Genomic DNA, 21424 nt, shown 5'->3' with positions numbered 1-21424 from the left:
ATCTGGGATACTGTGTAGCATGGCCAAAAACCATTGGCAATGCCAACAAGCATCTGCCTCACCAATGATTGCTACGCCCTTGTTGCTAGATCTGCTATTTTAGCACCTTTCTCTAAATATGGCCCTTACCCATAATAATGCTAGCAACGTTCAACCATCAAATTGCATCACCACAGCAAAAAGCTGTTACTGAATGAGAGAAGTGTGGAAATAATTGAGCAGAATGATGTTATTGCAAAACACACCGCTTCTTAATAAAGAAGTTCATGTAACCATCAATCAAAGTCGCCACCGAGCACTAGAAGCGGGGACGTGAGAGGACACATTTGTATTCCAGCTCGCAGACTGCCTGCACCTTGACACACGCAGTGTGCCTGTGGCGGGCCTCTGGGGTGGAGCGCACTGCATCTGGCAGGCAGGCGTGCACACTGGACTCGTTGATTAGTGCACTGCCTTCACCTTGACACACACGTCGTGTGCCTGTGGTGACCCGCTGGGGGTGGCGCGCACTGCATCTGGCAGACTGACGTGCACACTGGAGGCATTACTAGTGAACTGCTTGTACCTTGACACACACGTCGTGTGCCTGTGGTGACCCGCTGGGGGTGGCGCGCACTGCATCTGGCAGACTGACGTGCACACTGGAGGCATTACTAGTGAACTGCTTGTACCTTGACACACACGTCGTGTGCCTGTGGTGACCCGCTGGGGGTGGCGCGCACGGCATTTGGCAGACTGACGTGCACACTGGAGGCATTACTAGTGCACTGCCTGCACATTGACACACACGTCGGGTGCCTGCGGTGACCCGCTGGGGGTGGCGCGCACTGCATCTGGCAGACTGACGTGCACACTGGAGGCATTACTAGTGCACTGCCTGCACATTGACACACACGTCGGGTGCCTGCGGTGACCCTCTGGGGGGCGTGGCGCGCACTGCATCTGGCAGACTGACGTGCACACTGGAGGCATTACTAGTGCACTGCCTGCACATTGACACACACGTCGGGTGCCTGCGGTGACCCTCTGGGGGGCGTGGCGCTCTGCATCAGGCAGGCGTGCACACTGGAGTCTCTGATTAGTGCACAGTCACCAGACCAAACCCCAAACCGCACCTTCGGTATTCTCCGCAGATGGATTTAAACCCACCCTGCTGTCCTGGACGAGGACAGGGACGTCATCCTGTATCCAGCTGACCGCGAGGCACACCAGAGCACGTGTCTCCGTGCACTGCCACTAGCAAGCCGTCCCCAGAAGTAACTTTTACCTGCACCATTGGAGCTTCCTTTTCAGAGGTGCTTGCTGAAGACGGAGCATCGAAAATTATTCCCTAAACGTTCCCATTTGCCTACTTTGCTGTAAGAAAAACTCTTCTATTTGCTGTTCTGCCAAGGTCACCGATCACCTGACCAAACCCATTAACAGCTGGAAACACACACACTGCTGCTGCTGCCAGCCCGTGTGTTGACTCTCGGCGCGGGAAGGAAGGAAGGAAGGCAGGGAGCCGGCCCCCGGGATGGACTGCGCAGCCCTCCGCCGGCGTGCTCGTCCTGCAGGTAGGACAGCGGGGCTCTGCATGGGGGGCGGCGCTTTCACACTCACACCGGTTTTTCCGGGAGGTTTTGTAACGAGGTGTTAATCCCAATTGCTGCAATGCAGAAGAAAACGACACACCGGGCGCAGAACTGTGTTGTGCTGGAGTTAATGAGGTTTTGCAGAAGTGCAGTCACCCAGCGACAAATCGCGTTTTGCGGCACTTGCAAGCCGCTGATGTCTAGAACTGTATTTAAAAGATGATTTTTGAGCGCAAAATTCAAAATACTGTGGAATCCCTGTGCGTGTGATCTGCTCAGGACGTTTCGAGTTGTTACCTATCATTTTCGTGGGAGCTGTTTCTGAGAACGTCATAAGCCTTATGCATTGATAATTTGCGGCCGCGGTCTGGAAGATGGGGGTTTATTGGGGTGACGAGTTTTAAATGGCACATGAGGTAAAAAGAGCTGAGACAATTTATATGAAACGCGCTTCCTGAACGCTGCAAAATCTTCAGTCTGTGGCTGCGGTTATGGGCATTTCAGTTTTTTTCCAGACGTCTACTGCTCACATTTGGGGTACGCATGTGTCTGTATCCAGTATGAGAGACATGCCTAGTGTGTGTGTGCGCCGGGGGTAAAAGGGGGTGGGGGTGAACGGGGGCTGCTTCGGATTAAACATGGAGGGAGCAGAACGCTTTTCCACGTAGAAAAATTAATGAGAAGCCGGCGAGTTCAAAGGCTCGAGCCAGAGTTCATTTGAGAAGGGACGGCAGCCTGTCCAGGTGAAAGAGCCCTGTCAATCCGCGGGGAACCCCTGTGCAGAGAGGGGGAGGGGCGTGGGGGTGCGTGGTGGGGAGGAGGGGAGTCTACTTCTGTCTCCAGATCAGATTGTAATTTATAGATGCGTGTATTTTTGAATGAAATCTAAGAGGTAGGTGACATGGCGTTGTAACAATATTCAATTTGATAGACTTCCCCCCACTCCGGTTTCTTAAAGGATGACGCTGTCCTGACGGACACGCGTGTTCCTGACACGTATAGAGAAAGGTGTAGATGGCTCAAACATAAGAACTAAACATATTTTCTACAAATATAGTATAGGAAAGGAGCCACGGGCTTAACTCCAGCAGACCGGAGTAAGTGGCTGGTTGCGTGTAAACCCTCCGGGTCATTAACCTTTAACCCCCGGTGCCCTCTGTATCGCCAGGCAGAATTAGCTGGTTAAGACCAAGCCTGGTGTTGCCTCATTATTTCCATCCACTGCAGCATCTCTCTTGCAGCCCTGCACGACTGTCAGGTCCCCCCTTCGCCTCCTTAGCTCAAGCGTTTCCACTTCAAACAGACGGCGCTGACCTTTCCACCAACTCATCGGGCACAGGACTGGATCTGTTCCTTCCACGCCACGCCCCTTTCTACTACCATTAAAAACCTTTATTGCTTCCCACCGCATGCCTTACTAATTGCGTGTCTTCACAGCACCAGTATCACAGGATAAACATGCCTCTGAGGTAATGTACAGCGCCCCAAAGCCCTGACTGGGCTCGTCAGTGCTTGATAAAAACTAGAAAAACATCAACACATATCAGCAGCCAGAGTTTGGACAATTACTCGAATGTTCCTCCCTGCTCTTCTTTCCCACCCTAGTTCCTTTCAAATCTTTACTTAAAGGGGTCAGCCAGTGGCAAAAACACTGTTCTCGACGGCCAGTCACTAACAATAAGCCTACTAGAGTTTTGCTATGTGTGATGACGTCAGTTGGGTTTGAAACAAGTGTGACATCATTCACTGAAAGGCCACTTTAAGATACACCCATGAAGTGTTTCTAACTGCAGAACTCACTGTTACTTCATGTTATATTGTTAAACATTTCAGAGTGTTCGTATGCCTATCACGTTTCTTGGGTAGTGTGCAAATACCTACAGGAAATTTAGGAGGTTCTTGCAAGCAGAAGGGTTTTGAAGGTCTTTCCTTAGGAGCTTACAGTAATTTAGGCACAACGTCTGCAGAAGCTGATGTCAAATGTGCCAATAAGGAAAAACTGCAACCTATGAAACCCGCCAAGAACCAACATATGGACCGTAGTCATTTTATGGATTGAGAGGGGGGGCTGGCAAGGCATATTTAGGGGGTCCTGGTAAGGAACACAATTTGAAATGTTACTACGCATTTCCTGCTAACTCAGGCCCACTTGAAGCCAAACAACGCTACTTTTTATGTTATACTTTAATAACTTCACTCAAAAACTGTGAAATATGTCTTCCTCGGGACCCCAAAAATCTTTAAGATGATACGAGGTACAGAGTCAGAGCTAGAGATAGACAGAGAGGGAGAAAGATTTTGATAGAATAGACAGAGGTCAGAAAGAATGATCACTTTCCCAGGTGGACCCTCGGAAGGTGGGGCCCTGGGCGATTGCCCACTTTGCCCATGCCTCAATACGTCTCTTATACCAGCAAAAGATGATACAAGTGGTCTGTTGTGGAAATAAGTAAGAATGTGTTTGTTTGTCAACGCTGGAGAACGTTGCTCACCAGTTGGAGGTGTGATGGCTTGGATCCCTGGAAAAGACGCAGTGACTGATCAAACTTGCTCAAACAGACGAATTCGACATCCCGTCCGCACTACAAGACAGCGGTAAATAGAGTAGCCTACGATATGAATCCTATCCATGCTGATGACGGAACCGCTCCGTCATCAGCCGCGGTGGCGCTGTGCTGATGACGGAGCGGTTCCGTCATGGCCCGGCCGCCGCGCCAGCGCGGCGATGATTTCGCGCCTGCGCGGCGTGTTCTATTGAGCGGGCGGGGCCATGACGGAACCGCTCCGTCATGAGCACAGCTCAACCGCGGCCGGTGACGGAGCGGTTCCGTCAACAGCATGCGCCCGCCGCGCCGCCGCCCCGCCCTCTTAGCACTGCGGCGGAATAGCCGCCGCAGTGAAGGGGTTAAGGGCCATATTTTTCAAGGGGTTTCGTTGCTTTTGTGCCATGCAATGGGCTGCAAAAGAGACGGAACTGCCTTGCCCAGAGTTCCTTGATAAATCCAGAGTAACACGCTGTTCCCCACGGAGGCCTTCCATGGGTGGTGCCTGGGTGTTCCCATGCAAATTTTGAGACATTCCCAGATGTACCATTGGTGGTAGGCCTGGGAATGTCTCAAAATGCTACGTCTTCCCAGGTGAGGTGTAACAAGGAGAAATATCTTCATTTCTCCTCGTCAATTCCTCTTTCTATGTGTGCTGCGTTCTGCGGCACACAGAAGGAAGTGCCCCTTTTTGCACAAAAACAATTCTGCTTACAAAGCAGGCACCGGAACCATGATGCAAGGGAGCCTGAGTTGGGACTGGGCAGCACATTCAGCGCCAGCACTGGAAAAAGGAAGGAATGCACTGTACAATGTTAAGTACGGCACATTCCTGGCCTCTCCCTATCACACAGTGCAGCAAGGAGGTTTGTTACGTTGCGTGATAAAATTATAAATATGCCCATAAACTCACAAGCATTCATAGATAGATAACAGCCATCGCAGGCCAGATCCTCAGAAATGGCAGGAATTTTCGTCTCCAAAAAACCTACTTTAAATAAAAAGGTGTTGGCTATGGATTTGAAGAGGAGTATTTTACTGGAACATATTTGTGCCTCACAATCATTCAAGAATCAGTCTACTCAATAGGGTGTTTTCTAGGAAGGAGCTGTGTCGTTGGAAGATCTGTTTTTAATGTGTAAGTCTTTATTGTCAAGAAGAAGGCTGCAGAGGGAAAATATGGAGGACACAGCTAAAACCTATCAATTTCTTTGTTAGTAATGGCTCACGTAGATTGATAAAGCCATAGACACATAATGGGTAAGCAAATAGTGAAATTGATGTACAAGATGGATACATTTCTATTCTTCTTTGGAACAGTTGCCTCAAGTGTTTTTTATACTTACTCATGTGTAGCTATGCATAATTATGGCATTAATAAGGCTAGGGTAAATTACAAAGGAAGTTTCGAAAATAGGCGACATACAACACCCTTTTTTGTTTTATTTAGCATTTTTTGCAAGTGAAAAAAATACTCACCCCCCAACACAGCTGCTTTTAGGAGCCCTTTCAGGGGTCGTGCAATGGAATTACCTGACAGTGTTCTTTAAAGCACTCTCCCCTGGCAGGGAAGAGGCGGGCAGAGCATACTGGTCCTCCTGGCACTCTAGCAGGTAGGTGCCCTATGCTGACTGTATAGGATAGGGATTACGTGTGCTGCAAGCCATTCCACCTACTTTCCATCTTTATTCCCAATCCAGGCATGTGTATGTGAAACATGTGACAACAGGTGGATTTGTCTGAGGTTTCGCATCCGCCTTTAGCGTATTACAAACTAATATCCCCACTGCTAGTCATTAATACAGACTATTTTCATCAAAACTAAACTGCTTAACAGCTGTTTAAAGACATTTAGATGGGATACCAGTGCTTCTAAATTATATGAAATAACCTTTGACCTAATTGCAGTTCTTAATTTGTAAAAAAAAAAAAAAAAGTGCCAGGGCGCTGTCAGGAGGCCACTGCAGCTTGCAGCACCCATTGCCTTTGCCAGCGCTGCTAATGACAGTGCCAACCCAACCACTAATCATCACACACTTACATGTGTGACAATTCAGCCTGTTCCAGGCCCCAAAGCGACAAGAATGGCTTGGGCTGCTGGTATTAGTATTTTTTTTTGTTTCCAGAGTTTTATATTAGGCTAACTTGACCCGAAAGATATCGGGCATCAGAGCGCTTTACATGAGCACCAGTTACATTACACTAGGTCACATTCTTTTTTGTTAGCACCCTTTCGAGGTTATCTCACTGAGTGAATTTTGTAATGTGAATAAATGCTTATGCAATATATATGGTTGGTCTGGATGTTTCTAGATAAGTACTGAGGATTCTAACTGGCAATCAGAAATTGATGATAAGGTTTTATTTGTCATATAATGCTTCTGGCCTCGGTTTTGGCATTTCATAAAGATGTCAATAATAGGTGTGGCTATTTAACTGGTTTAAAGGTACTTCATTTATCTTTCTCGGATTGAGCGTAACTTGGTCAGTAAGTTTGGGGGTGACATTCAAATTTCCCAATATTCACTCTAGCATATCACGTTGAAATACACTATATGACAAGCAGGGTGCAAAAAGTGACTTACAGGGCAGTCGAAGTGCAGATTGGTTGGGGTACTAAGTGAGAAAAAACACAATATGTTGTAAAAAAGAACCAACGTTTTTGAAGACTTACAAAACACACAGAGAGGAAGCGTGTGTGTGTGTCCTTTTAATTGTCTGTTTGTATGTACAAATTGCAGGAGAAATCCAACAGACACCTCACCATACCAAACTGTAAGCACATGTACCCAACTATTAACCAGAAAATATATTTATTAGGGAGGTGTAAAACCCCAAACACCCCCTTTATGCTACGCCCCTGAATACACCCCACAGGATTTGAACGTGTGCTTTGCACATTACACACAGCTCTGCATTGAGCATCTAACTCACAGAGCCATATAGTTCTTATTTTTTAGGTTGAGCGCGGGCAGCGCATGCGCTGGCGACAGCCAATGCAGTATTGGAGTATGGCTTTGAGGCCCCGTCCTCTCTCGACCATATTTTTAAATGGCTTGTGTCATTGTCCTTCGTAAATGCTGGCTTCCGAGTCGTTATTAGGCTCGTTAGTCCTTCCTTGGGACCGCCTTGTCAGCATTTGTTACTTCCCATAACGGCTGGACCTTTTACTTGTCTTGTTATACGTTCTGCTTTATTGTGGCTGTGAGTTGAGTAATTTGCCCCTAATCCAGCCCCTAGGTAGCAGCAGGCTGCCCGCTTTTATTTTACTTACTAATGGCGATCCGCTTTAACTATAGTGACCACATTTCTTAATTTATTTATTTTAGCAGCATGGTCCGCTTTAAGTATATTGACCGCTCTTACTTATTTTATTTTTATTTTTTTTGTTTACTAGCGCCCTTGTGGCTCCTTCACATTAATGGAAGCCGCGTCCCTTTATTTAGGCTAGCTGGGTGTAAAGAAGAGTGCGCAGCCGCTATTAAAGTGAAAGTGCGGCATGGGCGCCTCTACAAAAAAAATCTGTTTGTCAACTTGACAAAGTTGCTTTTTTTGTCAGAGCGCCCCATGCTACAGTTTCACTTTAATGTTGGCCACGCCCCTCTCTTTTTTTCTTGTCTAAAGAAAGTGGCGCGGCCTCCATAAATGTGAAAGCGCCGCATGGGTGCTAGTAAACAAAAACATATTTCCAATGCACTAGTTCTCGCATTTTAGAGAGTTTAATCAATCAATCAATCAGGGGTTGGTAAAGCGCGCTACTCACCCGTGAGGGTCTCAAGGCGCTGGGGGAGGGAAAAAAGGTTGGCTGCTCCGGTCAGTCAAAAAGCCAGGTCTTGAGAGCCCGTCTGAAGGTCTGCAGGGTTGGTGAGCGTCTTAGTTCCATGCTGTGGCTGCGGTGTAGGAGAAAGCTTTCCCTCCAGCTCTGCTTCGGTGGATACAGGGGACCTCTGCTAGGGCGAGGTCGGCTGAGCGGAGGTTTCTCGTGGGTGCGTGGAAGCTCATTCGGTCATTGAGGTATTTGGGGATTTGTAGGCGTGGGTGAGTAGTTTGTAGGTGACCCTCTTTTCGAAGGGGAGCCAGTGGAGTTCTCGCAGGTGGTGGGTCATGTGTTCGTGGTGTGGAATCCCTAGGATGAGTCTGGCGGCTGCGTTTTGGATGGTTTGGAGTTTGCACTGTAGGGATTTGTTGATTCGGGCATAGAGGGTGTTGCCGAAGTGGAGCCTGCTGGTGATGAGTACGTGGGTGGCGGTCTTACTGCAGTCTTGGGGGATCCACTTGAAAGTCTTGCGTAGGATCCGAAGGCAGTTGGAACTGGTGAAGGAGATGGCGTTGATTTGGCGGTTCATGGAGAGGGAGGAGTAGAGGATTATGCCAAGGTTCAGAGCGTGGTCCATAGGGGTTGGTGGGGGTCCGAGGGCAGAAGGACATCAGGAGTCGTTCCATGCAGAGAGGTGTGGTCCGAAGATGAGAACCTCAATTTTGTCGGAGTTGAGTTTGAGGCAGCTGTCTTTCATCAATGCGGCCAAGTTTTTCATTCCTTCCTGGAATCTGAGTCTAGTGTCCGCTGGGTTGCTGGTGAGGGAGAGGAGAGCTGCGTGTCGTCAGCGTAGGACATCTCCCTGAATTCCTGCTTCGTGGAGCCTGGTGGTTAGTGTGCGGTGAGAGACGGTGTCGAAGGCTGCGGAGAGGTCCAGGAGGATGAGGGCTGCGGTGTGGCCCTGGTCGATCAGCATCCGGATGTCGTCAGTGGCGGCGATCAGGGCTGTCTCGGTACTGTGGTTGCTGCGGAATCCGGATTGGGAGGGGTCCAGGATGCAGTTATCTTCAATGTAGGTTGTCAGCTGGGTGTTCACAAGCCTTTCTGTGACCTTGGCAGCGAAGGGAAGGAGGGAGATGGGTCGGTAGTTCTTGAGGTCAGTAGGGTCGGCCTAAGGTTTTTTGAGGAGGGGCTTCACTTCTGCCCGTTTCAAGCCCATGGGGCAGGTGCCGGACTCCAGGGAGGAGTTGATGGTGCAGGCTAGCTCAGGAGCGATGGCCGTAGTGGCTCTGTGGAAGATTTGAGGGGGGCAGGGGTCCGTGGAGGCTCATGAATGAGTTTTCTTCATGGTGGTGGCGACAAGTTCGATGGATGTGGGGTTCCAGGTGGTGATGGTGGGTTTGGCGGTGGTAGTGGCCGTAAAGGTGAAGGCAGTCATTGGTTCATTGAAGTTGTCGTAAAGGGTCATGATCTTCTGGTGGAAGAAGGTGCAGAGCTTGTTGCAGAGATCTTGGGAGGGTGTGATGTCAGAGGCTTCACATGGGGGTTTGGTGAGATGCTTGATGAAGTTGAAGAGTTCCCTTGTGTTGGCTGCGTTGATCTTTTCCCTGATGAAGATTCTTTTTGTGTCCCTTATCAGCTGGTGGTGTTTCTTCATGGTGACTTTGTGGTCGGTGTGGGCTTCAGTGGTCTTCTGGTTCCTCCACGTTTTCTCGAGGCACCTGCAAGTGCGCCTGGCCTCTAGGAGTTCGGTGGTGAACCAGGCAGCCTTAGGAGGGCGCTTGGTGCTTGTCTGTCGGAGAGGGTCTAGTGTGTTGGCGCAGCTGCCGATCCACCGATGGAGTTCTTTGACGGTGGCATTGGTGTCGGCGGTGGCTGAGGGGGGGGTCGTGGAGGAGGGTGGCGTTGAGGGGGTCTTCGGTGACCTTACTCCAGTTATGTCGAGGCAGGCGCGGGGCTTGTTTGGGAGCGGTGCTGGATGTGAAAGTGAAATGGATGCAGTGGTGGTCTGTCCAGGAGTGCCAGGTGTTGTTGGTAACCCAGATATTTGATCCTCCTGTGAAGATGGGGTCCAGGGTGTGTCCTGAAATGTGGGTGGGAGTGTTTACCAGTTGCTTGAGTCCAAGGTTGGTGAGGTTTTCAAGTAGCGTGTTGGAGTGGGGGTCATGGCTGTTCTCGAGGTGGAAATTTAAGTCTCCGAGCAGAATGTAGTTCGTCGAAGTGATGGCGTGGGAAGCAGCGAGTTCTATGATGGTGGTAGTGGGTTGAGCGCGAGGTCCTGGTGGTCTGTAGATGAGCATGCCCCATAGCGTAGTTCTGGGGTTGGTGTGGATCTGGAAGTGGAGGTGTTCTAAGTTGAGAAGAGTGCTGCTAGGTCTGGTGTTGGAGATTTGGAGGGAGGCTTTGTGTGCGATGGCGATGCCTCCTCCCGGGTGGTTTGGGCGGTCTATCCTCTTGGGCTTGTAGCTGTCTGGTATAGCTGTGGCGATGTCTGGTCTGGAGCTCGGGTTTGTCCAGGTCTCGGTGTAGAAGGCGACGTCAGGGGTGAGAGTGTCGAGTAAGTACCATATCTCTATGGCGTGTCGGTGAAGGGACCGTACCTTGAGAAGGATGCAGTTGATGGTGTTGGAGGTTTTGGCGGTACATTGTGCGTTGCTGGCTATGGGCGTGGTTTCTATGGAGAGGGTGTTTTGGCAGTGGGCGCACGAGAAAGCTCCTTGGGTGTTGTTGGGCGAGCATCGTGCTCGAGGAGGCTAGGTCTGAATGCGAGGAGGCTGGCTAAGGTGTAGCGATGGATCCCGGGGAGCCAAGGTTCCTGGCGCTGGGCGCGGTCCAGGCATGGACGGGCGCAGACGGGCTTGCCTTAGGCGCTCCCTTGGCACCCCAGCGTCGCACTCCCTGCGCGGCAGCACAGCGGTCGCCGCAATGAAGGGGAGGGGGCCGGGATCAAGGAGGAGGTGGGCGGGAGCCTGGTAGGGGGACTGGGCTATGTGGGGAGGGTGACCGAGCTTTAGGGCGGGAGGCGGGAGGCGGGAGGCGCGAAGCGCTAAGTAAATGAAGAGCAGAGACCTGTGGGATTTAAAACTATTTAAGCTATTACATTGCCAATAGCTCAAACTCTCATAAATGCAAGACCTATTGCATTGCAAATTCTTGTTTCCTTTGCCTTTGCCATCTGTGACTGCTACAGCTTTTGTCGAACTGAATGTTCCTTTTGACTGAAGGGTGTTCGCTCTGCTATTCTTGGCATTGGCTGTGTCGTGTACCCTGCAAATTAAGTTTTTATTTCAACATTTTTGTTAAATATCTTTTTATTAGTTTTCATAGTAATCAACATTGTACAGGAACATGATATTCTCCAGGTATTGCACACTACCAGGTTTAGCTCTGGTATGAGGGACCTGGGCCATTCCATCCCGCTATGTTATAATGAACTCAATAATCATTTGTCACTCAGGTGGCACCCATGCCCACACTGCACCAGCATCCTCAGTAGGTACTTCGGAGTTCCTCTGAAGGGCCCCATATTTGGGCATACTCCTGTGGGCAGCCCCGGGATCTGTAGACCGTCTCCTCGGCCCAGGGCCGGCATTAGGGCAGTGCAACTGGTGCACCTGTACCGGGCCCTGACCTGTGGAAGGGGGGGCGCTGATCTCAGGAGGGGCACTGTATTTAGTAATAAGGTATGATTGGAGAGATGAGGGGCACTTTTGCCTGGTGGTAGTAAGAGAATCCGAGGAGGTGGTCATAGGGTGTGGGGGCGCTAAAAAGAATTGTCGCACTGGGCGCCACCGGCGCTAAAGCCGGCCCTGCCTCGGCCCGCAGTCCCTAGCCCATGTTACGGGCCCAGCAGCTTACCCTCGGGCACACTTGATTGCCCACATTTGGATTATGCCTCTCTTTGCTACCATCGAGGCGAGGTTGCTGAATAGTAGGGCATGTTTAGCTAGAGTTTGGTGACTCAGACTCCCAGAGCGACCAGCAGCGGAGTGAGTATTAGTGAATCCCTCAGGACCTCGGGAATCAGCTGTTGGACCCCAGCCCAGTGCCTCTGTGCCTTTGGGCAGCTCCAGAGGGTGAGCTGTACCCTCGGTGGCAATGGATGTCCTTCCCATTTTGAAGAGGCGTGTTCCAGTAAAGTAGGCTCTGTGGAGGATATTAATGTATGATAAACCATTATAACATCAACATTGAACGTATTTGTGAGCAACTTGGGACGAATTTGCAATGGTATAATATATTCAATAATCATTTTGTTAAATAAATCGCAATTAATTCATCTGCCAAATAAATTCTAGAGAGGACATCCGCCCTGTTTTTTTGGGGGTCATGGAGTGGACCTTGTCCTAGCCTGCCTGACATCAGCACAGCTGATTTTACACTGGCTGGTGATGCAAGGGCACAAAGGGGAGCATTGGTAGGGTAGAGCGCTCCTCTACTACGGCTCTACTGGCAGGCCCCACCTCAGTGATATCTCCCAGTGGTGTCACCTGGTCAGGGTGATGCCAGGGGCACGGGGGGAGGTTAGGATGGGGCGGTAGGTAGGGTACAGCACTCCTCCACTACGGCTCTACTGGCAGCCACACCTCAGTGACATCTCCCAGTGGTGTCACCTGTATTTGTATTTTGTATTTCTATCAGTTATTTTTAGAGCGCACTTTGACCAGAATGGTATCCTGGCGCTAAATGGTCAATGAGAGCAGAAATAGGGAAAAAAAGCTATAGCAGCGGAAGTCCAAAATGTCCTCCCAGTGATTAGTTAGGAGAGAGCCAAGTTTTAAGGGCCTTCCTAAACCTAGTCAGGGCAGGGCTCTAAATGGGCTGGTCCGGTCCGGTACGGAGTACCGGCCCTTTCTAATTTTGAGATGGAGAATACCGGCGCTTCAGAAGAGAAATGTAATACTTTTAATTGGAGAGTAGGCACTTCTCTGAAATAAGCAGGCAACAGAGTACCTGCATTTCTATTTTTCCATTTCAAGCACTGAGTCAAGGTGATGCCAGGGGCACAGCGGGGAGGGTCGCGTAGGGTACAGAGTTTATCTACTGTCAGACCCCCCCCCCCCCCCTCCCGTGACATCTTCCAGTGGTGTGCCTGGTCAGGGTGATGATGTCAGGCAGGCAGGGAGTCTTTCCCCTGCCTCTTCAGCTTGGCTCTTGGGAGATCATGTTCAGGAGGGGCCTTAAAACTGGGCAACTTTCACAGTGGCTAAGAAAGAGAGAGAGAGAGTGGAGAAGCACAGGGTGGAAGTAATAGGTAGAGTGCTGTTTAGGTGCCCTGTCTTGTTATCATTCTATGATTCAGTTGGGGCTCCTGTGACTGCGTTGCTTGTTGCTGTGGCTATGGCGGCTTGTGTGAGGACATGTAGTTGTCTAGCGAGAGCCACATTTCGCACTTCTTGTGTCCAGAACTGAGCAGCCACTGTCAGAAGTATTAAATGCCAAGATGATGGACTTATGTTACTGTTGATTTGAACCCCCCCCCCACACCCTCCCCCCCAGGGCGTTTTCTTTTTCCATCTGTCTGTTACTCAAATTACTCCCCATGTATATGTCACGCACCATGTAAATATAATTTTCAATAAAAAATTACTGAAATCAACAAAAAAAATGGGCAACTTTACAGGTGTATCGAATGGCTAAGAGGGAGTTAGTAAGATTTTTTTAGGCCTGACCTAGACGCGTCTACAGCTGTCTTGCCAGCCTCATGTAATAAAAAATATCCTAAATCAAAATTACATGTGTGTATATATATACATAAAGTGGCGTTCTTCCTCCATTGGTTTGTTGAACTGTCTTGCTTATTTTGCTTCCACCGCCCAGCTTGTGCCAGCCCACGCCGGCTCTCTCACTCGGTGAGTAAAGACATTTTCTTAATCACTAGGGCACATTCGACTGAAAAACGTGCAATTCAGTGCCAGGGCTAGTAGGGTTAATATTTTACATTAACATGTTTTTTCGTTCCATTCTTTATACTTTGTTTAGTTCTTCTTGTGTGTTCAAACTACGTTTCCAAGTTATGGCAATTCAAAGCCAATACCGCCTTTTCCTCATAGGAAACGTATTTTCCATAAATGTCTGAAAAAAATTGTTACTACCCATTCTGGGTGCAGTTGCATTATAGGAAGCACCTATGCCGTTCTATCATGTGATGAGTTATCTTTTGAAAAAAAAAAGATTTATTTCTCGCAAGCTTTAACCACCACTTTTAGGCAGTGGTATGTTTTCTTTTTTCTTTGGTTCCTTTTTTAGATCTCAGCCTGCGCTGGCTGTGATTGCGCAGTCTCACTGGCGAGATTTAATTAGATAGAGAGAATATCACTAGCAAGGTTAAGCCCCGCCCCTCTTCTCGATTGGCTGGCCTCCTAAAAGATGGCCAGCCATTGGAGAAGAGGTCCTAGTGACCATCTTCTTTCTCCTTAAGCCCTGTCCTTTTCAGATTGGGTTCCTTGACTTACTGCTGAAGTAAAAGGTTTCTCATCTTCTTTATGGGTCCAGATGGCCCCATGAAGAAGCAACCTTTTGCCCCAGCAGGAAGTCTGGGAGCCCAGTCTGAAAAGGACGGAGCTAAAAGACAAAAGGCAGCGCTTATTTTTTTCCGTAACGCCGTGCTGATCGAGACCGTCTGATCCCTGCACCACGCTGATATACTATCGGGCTCTTTGCACCCTTGCACCATGCTGGAACTCCCTAATGCAGAAGTGTATATATATCCCCATGTGCTGTCTCATGCACATCCATCCATGTACGTGGCGTGCACCTTCTGTGCCTTCCCTCGTGCTGCCCTTTATAATTCCTCACAGGTGTGCACCTTCTCTGCCTTCCCTCGTGCTGCCCTTTATAATTCCTCTCAATCGTCCTGTGTGTTTCTTCAAGCATCCCTCTTATGTGCGGCACCTCTTGTGCACATCCTTCATATTCTAACGTTTGCATGTTGTGCACACCTCCGCATCTAGCAGCGCGCAAGCGTTCATTTACTCACGCACCAATCTGCTTCCAATCTCTCACTCTCCCCTGTGGCCAGTCTCGTGCGCTCTGCGCACACTGAACCGCGAGCTCCTACTGTGCGCAGATCATGACTCCGCCAGTGTCCCTTACGTCATGCAGACGCGTGCATTCCTCAAGCTCATTCCCTCTCACAGTCAGGTGTTCGCCCCACTCTGCCGCCTTGTGTACTTTCCCTTTTACACCCGCTTCCTCGCTATATTTGCACACACTCCCTGTTTCCTGCTCACTTCATGCAGAGCTGCCTCTCCCCCTCTCTATCCCCAAAAGAGCTGCCCCCCCACACACTTTATCACTAACAGAGCTGGCCCCCACCCCATTCACTATAACACCAAATTGTCGCCCTTCCTGTTTGTGGGTGTTCCACTGCTCACTCCTCTATATTTTCACGCACACTCCTTCTCAGTCCATGCAGAGCTGCCTCTCCCTCTCTCTATTCCCAAAAGAGCTGCCCTCCACACTTTATCTCTAAGAGAGCTGCCCCACACACTCTAACCCCACAAAGTGTCTCCCATCCTGTTTGGGGGTGATCCACTGCTCACTGCTATTTAACCACCCCAACGCCTCCGCCCCTCCCAGCACGGGGTCTCTGCCCTCGAGCTCGCAGTATCTCCAGTATGCCCCTTCGCTGCACAGCATGAGTACCTCCATGCGCTCTGCTATGGGGCGCCCCCTGTGGCGTTGAGCCCCCTCTCATGCACGCAGCCTGTCCCGGCTCAAGCTCTTCCTGTGCCCTGGGCCTCTGCACACTGTGCACAGCGCAACGGCAGGGGGCCCGCCCGCTACCTCTGCACCTAGGCTAAGGAAGAGCGAGCGGCTGCCGGGAGGAAGGGAGGGAGGACTAGGAGAGGAGGAGGAGGAGGGGCAGTGAGAGGCAGCGGGGCAGCACACAGAAGAACTCCCCATCCGGCAACAGCGCCTCCAGCAGCACCCAGCCTCTTCCCCCGGCATGGACAGCCACCGCCCCCAGGCAACGCTGCCACCCCTGCTGCTGCCCCTTGCGGTTGCCCTGCTCCTGGTGAGTACATGCCTTCTCTTACAGTGCTGCCCGCCGTTTCTAGGAGCTGTGCCCTCTGCCCCAGCACTGAGAGGAGTGAGTACTGTGGGCATTTTGCAAGGGGAGCCGTCCTGTCAGGATGGGTGCATGCTGTCACGACGACTGGAGGTGTATGTTTGTGTGTGTCTGTGTGTGTGTGTGTGTGTGGCTCTGTGTGTGTGTGTGGCTCTGTGTGTGTGTGTGGCTCTGTGTGAGTGTGTGTGTGTGAGTGTGTGTGTGTGTGGCTGTGTGTGTGTGTGGCTGTGTGTGTGTGTGTGTGTGTGTGTGCGGCTCTGGGTGTGTGTGTGGCTCTGGGTGTGTTTGTGTGTGTGGCGCTGTGTGTGTGGCTCTGTGTGTGTCTGTGGCTCTGTGTGTGGTTGTGTCTGTGTGTGTGGGTGTGTGTGTGTGAGTGTGTGTGTTGTGTGGGTGCAAATGCAATAGGTCTTGCATTTGCAAGAGATTAAGCTATTGGCATTGTAAATGACAATGCCATTTATTTATCTGTTTTCAAAACCAACACATAAATAAAAATGTTGTCACTTACCATGCCAATAGCTCTAAATTTTGCAATGGCGAGACCGTTGCATTGTAAATGCTTGTTTCTTCTCTTTGCGGCATGTGATTGCTATAAAAAAAAAAAAAGAACATTCGCTCCAGCTTTGGAGGCCAGACATAATGGTTTTTGCCAGTGCTTGTTTGCGTTTGAAATCAAGGCAGACAGGTACGGCCTTTGCATTTTGCACCGTGCATAATACAAAGATGCATGATTCATTTGCCAATGTCAGGATCATTAAAGGGAATATTTATGAACAGCTCTACTTGAGAAAACATATTTGCCTTGGTTTCCTGTCTGCTTCATTAAAAGGTGGGAGAGACAGGTTTCCTGATACGGGCACCTTTCATTGCTATTTCTTCATGTATTTCCTTATCTCTACGCTTGTGAGAAAGCAGCTGCTCCTGATTTCAAGGTTTGCTTTCACTTGTAACTCAGAAATAATCTTTTTTTCATTCAACATTAATTAAACAGTCCTACACCTCGCCCAGAAGCTTGCCTTTATGGACTGGGAATGCCTGCTGTAGAACCTTGTTATCTCAAACATTGCTGGCGTTTTGCTAGCTCTCTTAGCTGTTCCCACATGAAAACAAGCATTGGCAAAGCCAATAAATCTCGATTATGCAGTGCTAAATTTGTAATATAATAAGTGTTAGGGCCTTGACCTGGAGGCTACTGCAGCTTGCACCACCTATTGCCCCAGTCATCCTGCCAATGACGGTATCAAAACAACTACCAAACATCTCTCTCGCCAGCACGTGTGACAATTCAGATTATTCCAGGTTCCCGAAGCTAAAGGAATGGCTGGGGAGGCGGGGTTTAGTATTTTTTTAATGTTTATTGTATTCATTAAGAACCGATGTTCTGCTCGTCTCTAAATTAGATGAGCAGGGCCACCATGTGGCAGAGTGCCATAAGAAGGTGATGACAATTAAGTGCTGTTGCCGAGCACAGGAAACCAATTAAGTGCCGGTGCAGAGCACCGGAAACCACCTGCTCAAATTAAGCACTGAGCTTATGCAAGATATATTGGCTTTGTCAATATATTTTTTTTTACGTTATACTATATCGTTTTCGTTGAAAGTAAAAAATAAAAAAAAGGGGGCGTGGCCAAGATGGCGGGGTGAGCGGACGCTTCCTCCCGTAGCTCCTCCAGCCCGGCTCAGCTCGAGCCCCGATTCCTGCGCCTCTCTCCCCCCGCGGCCGCACTGCGGGCGAGGGTGTTGTGCCGGAGTTCCTGGGGCACATTTTGGTGCCACTTTGACTTCTGAAGCCCCGGGGGAAGTTCCCGAAAAGTTTATTCGGAGATCGCTCCGAGGATTAGAGCCAGGGTCGCCCCGAGGAGAGGAGCCTGGAGGCGGAGCGTAGCGCGGCGCTGTCCGCGCGCCTTGGCTGGCCCGAGTGCTGAACAGCGGAACGCCGGAGATCCCGAAGGAGCGGACTAGACGGACTCCGCGGAGCGAGTTGGCTTCCTGGCGGTGCCCTGGAGGCAAGCACCATTGCTGGGAGACGGACTTTAGCCTATACCGGCGATCCCCCCACTATCTGGGGTCTTGAGGGGCGACGCCTCGCGAACTCCGCGCCCGGAGGCGCTGGACGGCGGAGTCTGAGCAGTGCCCGTGCCGGGCAATCGACTGGTGATCAGGGGAGGCACCGGGTTCGCGCTTTCCGGACCCGTTATCACTTGAGAGTTGCCCACGGACTTGCTGGCCCGGGCTGCCTTCCTGGGTCCCACCCTCCCGCCATCTTGTCTTTGTGTGGCTGTGCCCGGTGGCCCCTGCCCGCGCCCTTCTCACACGGGAGCCTTGACTCGTTCTGGTGCCAGCTCATCTACTGCCTCCCTGGGAACACGATACGGGAGGCCTACTCTTCGGACATTGCTACCTGCCCTGCTGGCCCGAGAGCCGTCTTGCCCATGCCCGGACCGCCATTTTGTCGCCTGTGACGCACTACTCTTGTCCTCGGCGAAGGCCCCACATCTGGTGCCCGCGAGCGGTGGCGCTCGCCTACAACAACTGATTCTAGGCTTTGCCGGGACCCAAGATGACTGGAAGACGTGGCGCGGCACGGGGTGATCGCACCTTGCCGGAAATGCTCGGCAGGTCCCAGCAACTACGCGACAGGACGCAGCCGTCCCCGGGGGCCTCCCGGGCATCAACGGACGCAACTGCGGGTGAGCCGCCGGTCACGCGGTCCTTCATGGAGGACTTATTCACCTCCCTCAAGGAGGAATTTCAGACTCTCAAGACCGAAGTGGCTGGAGAGGTCCGGGAGGTGCGCAGGGAAGTTGAGGGCCTGGGCGAACGGGTCGAGACTATGGAGATGGCGGCTCAACGCCGCGACGAGGAGATAACCCATCTCCAACAGGACGTCCTCCGCCTCCGGGAGCAATGTGTCGAGCTCCAGGCCCACTCGGAGGACCTCGAGAACAGGTCCAGGAGGAACAACATCCGGATCCGAGGTGTTCCATCCGCTGATGAGGGTGCGGACCTGGTGGCATATCTGCAGGACCTGTTCCGTGACATCTTGGAGGAGGGCGAGGATTTCCCCATCCGCATTGACAGAGCACACAGGGTGGGCCGCCAGCGCCAGTCATCGACACCCCCGCCTGATATCCTGGCATTCTTGCCGGATTTCCCTCTAAAGGAGCGCATCATGGCTGAGGCCCGTAGGAAGCAACCATTGACCTTCCGCGACAGACCTGTGGCGCTCTATCAGGACCTGTCTGCCATCACACTGCAAAAGCGCAGGTCTTTCCGCATCGCTACGGACTTCCTGCGAGAGCACGAGACAGCCTACTCCTGGGGTCACCCCTTCCGTCTTATCTTTCGATGGAATGGGGTGTTGCATCAGCTGCGCTCCTTACAAGATGTCTGCGGGGTGCTGGGTCTTACTGCTACGGAGGAGGACGGGGCTACACCCGCATGGAGGCGCCCTGAGCGGCGGGGCCGGCGGAGGTCGAGAAGGCGCCCATCGTCAGCGCCGGTGAGTCGCCCGGACTCGCCCACCATCAGAGCTGACATGGCGGAGGCCCTGAGGACTGCGGCCAGGAACTTGCCTGAATCTACTGGCGTGGCCTTGACGGCCTAATTTTCTCCGGGGGGAGAGACTCTTAGCTTTCACGATGCTGGGCTGGGGGCTGGGGGGCGGGGGGGTGGTGTGTGGCTGGACGTCCACTTGATTTTTCTCTGCAGACTCGCCCATCTGGGCTAGACTGAGACTATGGGGTGTGGTTTTTTGCTTTTTGTTTTGGCTGGTTGCCATCAATGGTTTTTGGGGGGGTTTCATTGTTGGCTTGTCGTGGGGGGGGTCCTGTCCGAAGTTGTCCGAATGAGTACGATGCCGCCTCTGGCCTTCCCTGCGCCCCTACCCCGCGCGCCCCCTCCGCTGATCCCCCGCCTGCTGCATAGCGTGCTGTTTCCCTGGAGGCGATGCCACCCTTGAAGGTAGTGACCCTTAATGTCAAGGGTCTGAATAACCCCGTAAAGCGTAGGGCGATCCTCTCCCTATTGGAGGGGTCGCAGGCGGATATTTGCCTCCTGCAGGAGACCCATTTACTCTCCAGGGATTGCCATAGGTTGCGCTCTGCCAAGTTCCCCACGCAACTTTTTTCCTCTGCTGCGACTAAGACCGCTGGGGTGGCCATTCTCCTAGCCAGTTCCTTTAGGGGGGAGGTGCTGTATAAACATGCCGAGCAGAAGGGGAGGCTCTTAGTGTATCGCATGCGCTTAGGGGGTGTTGCCTTTACGGTTGGTTCGGTCTACAGCCCAAACGACCACCAGGATCGTTTCCTGGACTCGGTGTTGGTGGACGTTACTGCCTCGCCCGACCGCCATGTCATCTTGGGGGGAGACCTGAATATGGTCTTCGACTCCACTCTTGATAGGTCTGCCCAGCGTTTTCCGCAGACAGGGGAGCTTTCTAAAGCGGTGCGGGACCAGATTGCAGAGATGGACCTGCATGATCTCTGGCGCACCATGCATCCCACCGATAGGGACTACTCCTACTTTTCCCACGCACACCGCACTTATTCGCGGTTGGATTATCTTTTGGTGAGCGGCCCACTTCGCTCGGCCGCTACGGCGGCGGACATCGGGGTCTTGTCTCTGTCCGATCATGCGCCGGTCTCCGGAGTTTTTGCGTGGCCGGCGCCCCCCCCCCTCGAGAGGGATGTGGCGGCTTCGGGACACGCTTCTTCATAAGAAATCGGTGGTGAAGCGAGTGGAGGAGGTCATCCAGGACTACCTGACCCACAATAGCAACTCTGACACGTCCCTGGCTACACAGTGGGCGGCTTTGAAAGCGGTCGTCAGGGGAGAGTTTATCTCCATTTCCTCGGCGGACAATAAGGAACGCCAGCGCAAGAGGGAGGAACTGACGGCGCAGGTTAGGGAGCTTGAGCAGGTCCACCGCCGGACGGGGGCACCTCGGGTTTGGAAACAACTGAAGGCGGCACGGAAACTCCTCTCTGCGCTGGATCTGGATCGGGCGGAATACGCAGCGCTGCGCCTGAGACATGCCTTTTACACCGGCGGAGACAGGTGCGGTAAGCTCCTGGCCCATAGGCTTAGGGTTGCGCAGCAACGCAATGTGGTGAAGGAGCTGGTGGGTGTGGATGGGATCCCGGTTTCTGGTGACGCGGAGGTGGCGGATACCTTTCGATCCTTTTACGAGGCACTGTACGCTTCAGAATCTTCCCCACCGGGAGAGGCTGAGGCCTATCTGGAATCCGTGACCCTCCCGGCCTTGGACCCCTCCCAGGCGGACCATCTAGAGAGGGACATTCACGTGGAGGAGGTTATCTCCGCGATCGCACGGCTGAAGCATGGCAAGGCACCGGGCCCGGATGGTTACACGGCCTTGTTCTACAAGACCTTCTGTCCCACTATCGCCCCTCTCCTGGCTCGCTTGTTCAACTCCTTCTCCGAACCGGGCGCCATCCCACCGGACCTCCTCTCG

General features: G+C 51.7%; 1 protein-coding gene across 2 annotated transcripts in view; it reads left to right on the top strand.

Moving 5' to 3' along the window:
- The first annotated feature begins 995 nt into the window (after positions 1-995).
- The window catches only part of KANK4 (KN motif and ankyrin repeat domains 4), a 286564-nt gene continuing 266135 nt past the window's right edge, over positions 996-21424 (top strand). For both annotated transcript variants that reach the window (XM_086953375.1, XM_086953383.1), the window contains exon 1: positions 996-1556. The gene's annotated coding sequence lies outside the window, so the exon portion shown is untranslated. The remainder of the gene's footprint in view (positions 1557-21424) is intronic.

The sequence above is a fragment of the Lissotriton vulgaris genome, chromosome 1_1 (genome assembly GCF_964263255.1).
Source record: "Lissotriton vulgaris chromosome 1_1, aLisVul1.2, whole genome shotgun sequence".
Lineage (NCBI taxonomy): Eukaryota > Metazoa > Chordata > Amphibia > Caudata > Salamandridae > Lissotriton > Lissotriton vulgaris.
The sequence above is the reverse complement of the archived record's forward strand: the minus strand, read 5'-3'. Positions and strand labels throughout refer to the sequence as shown.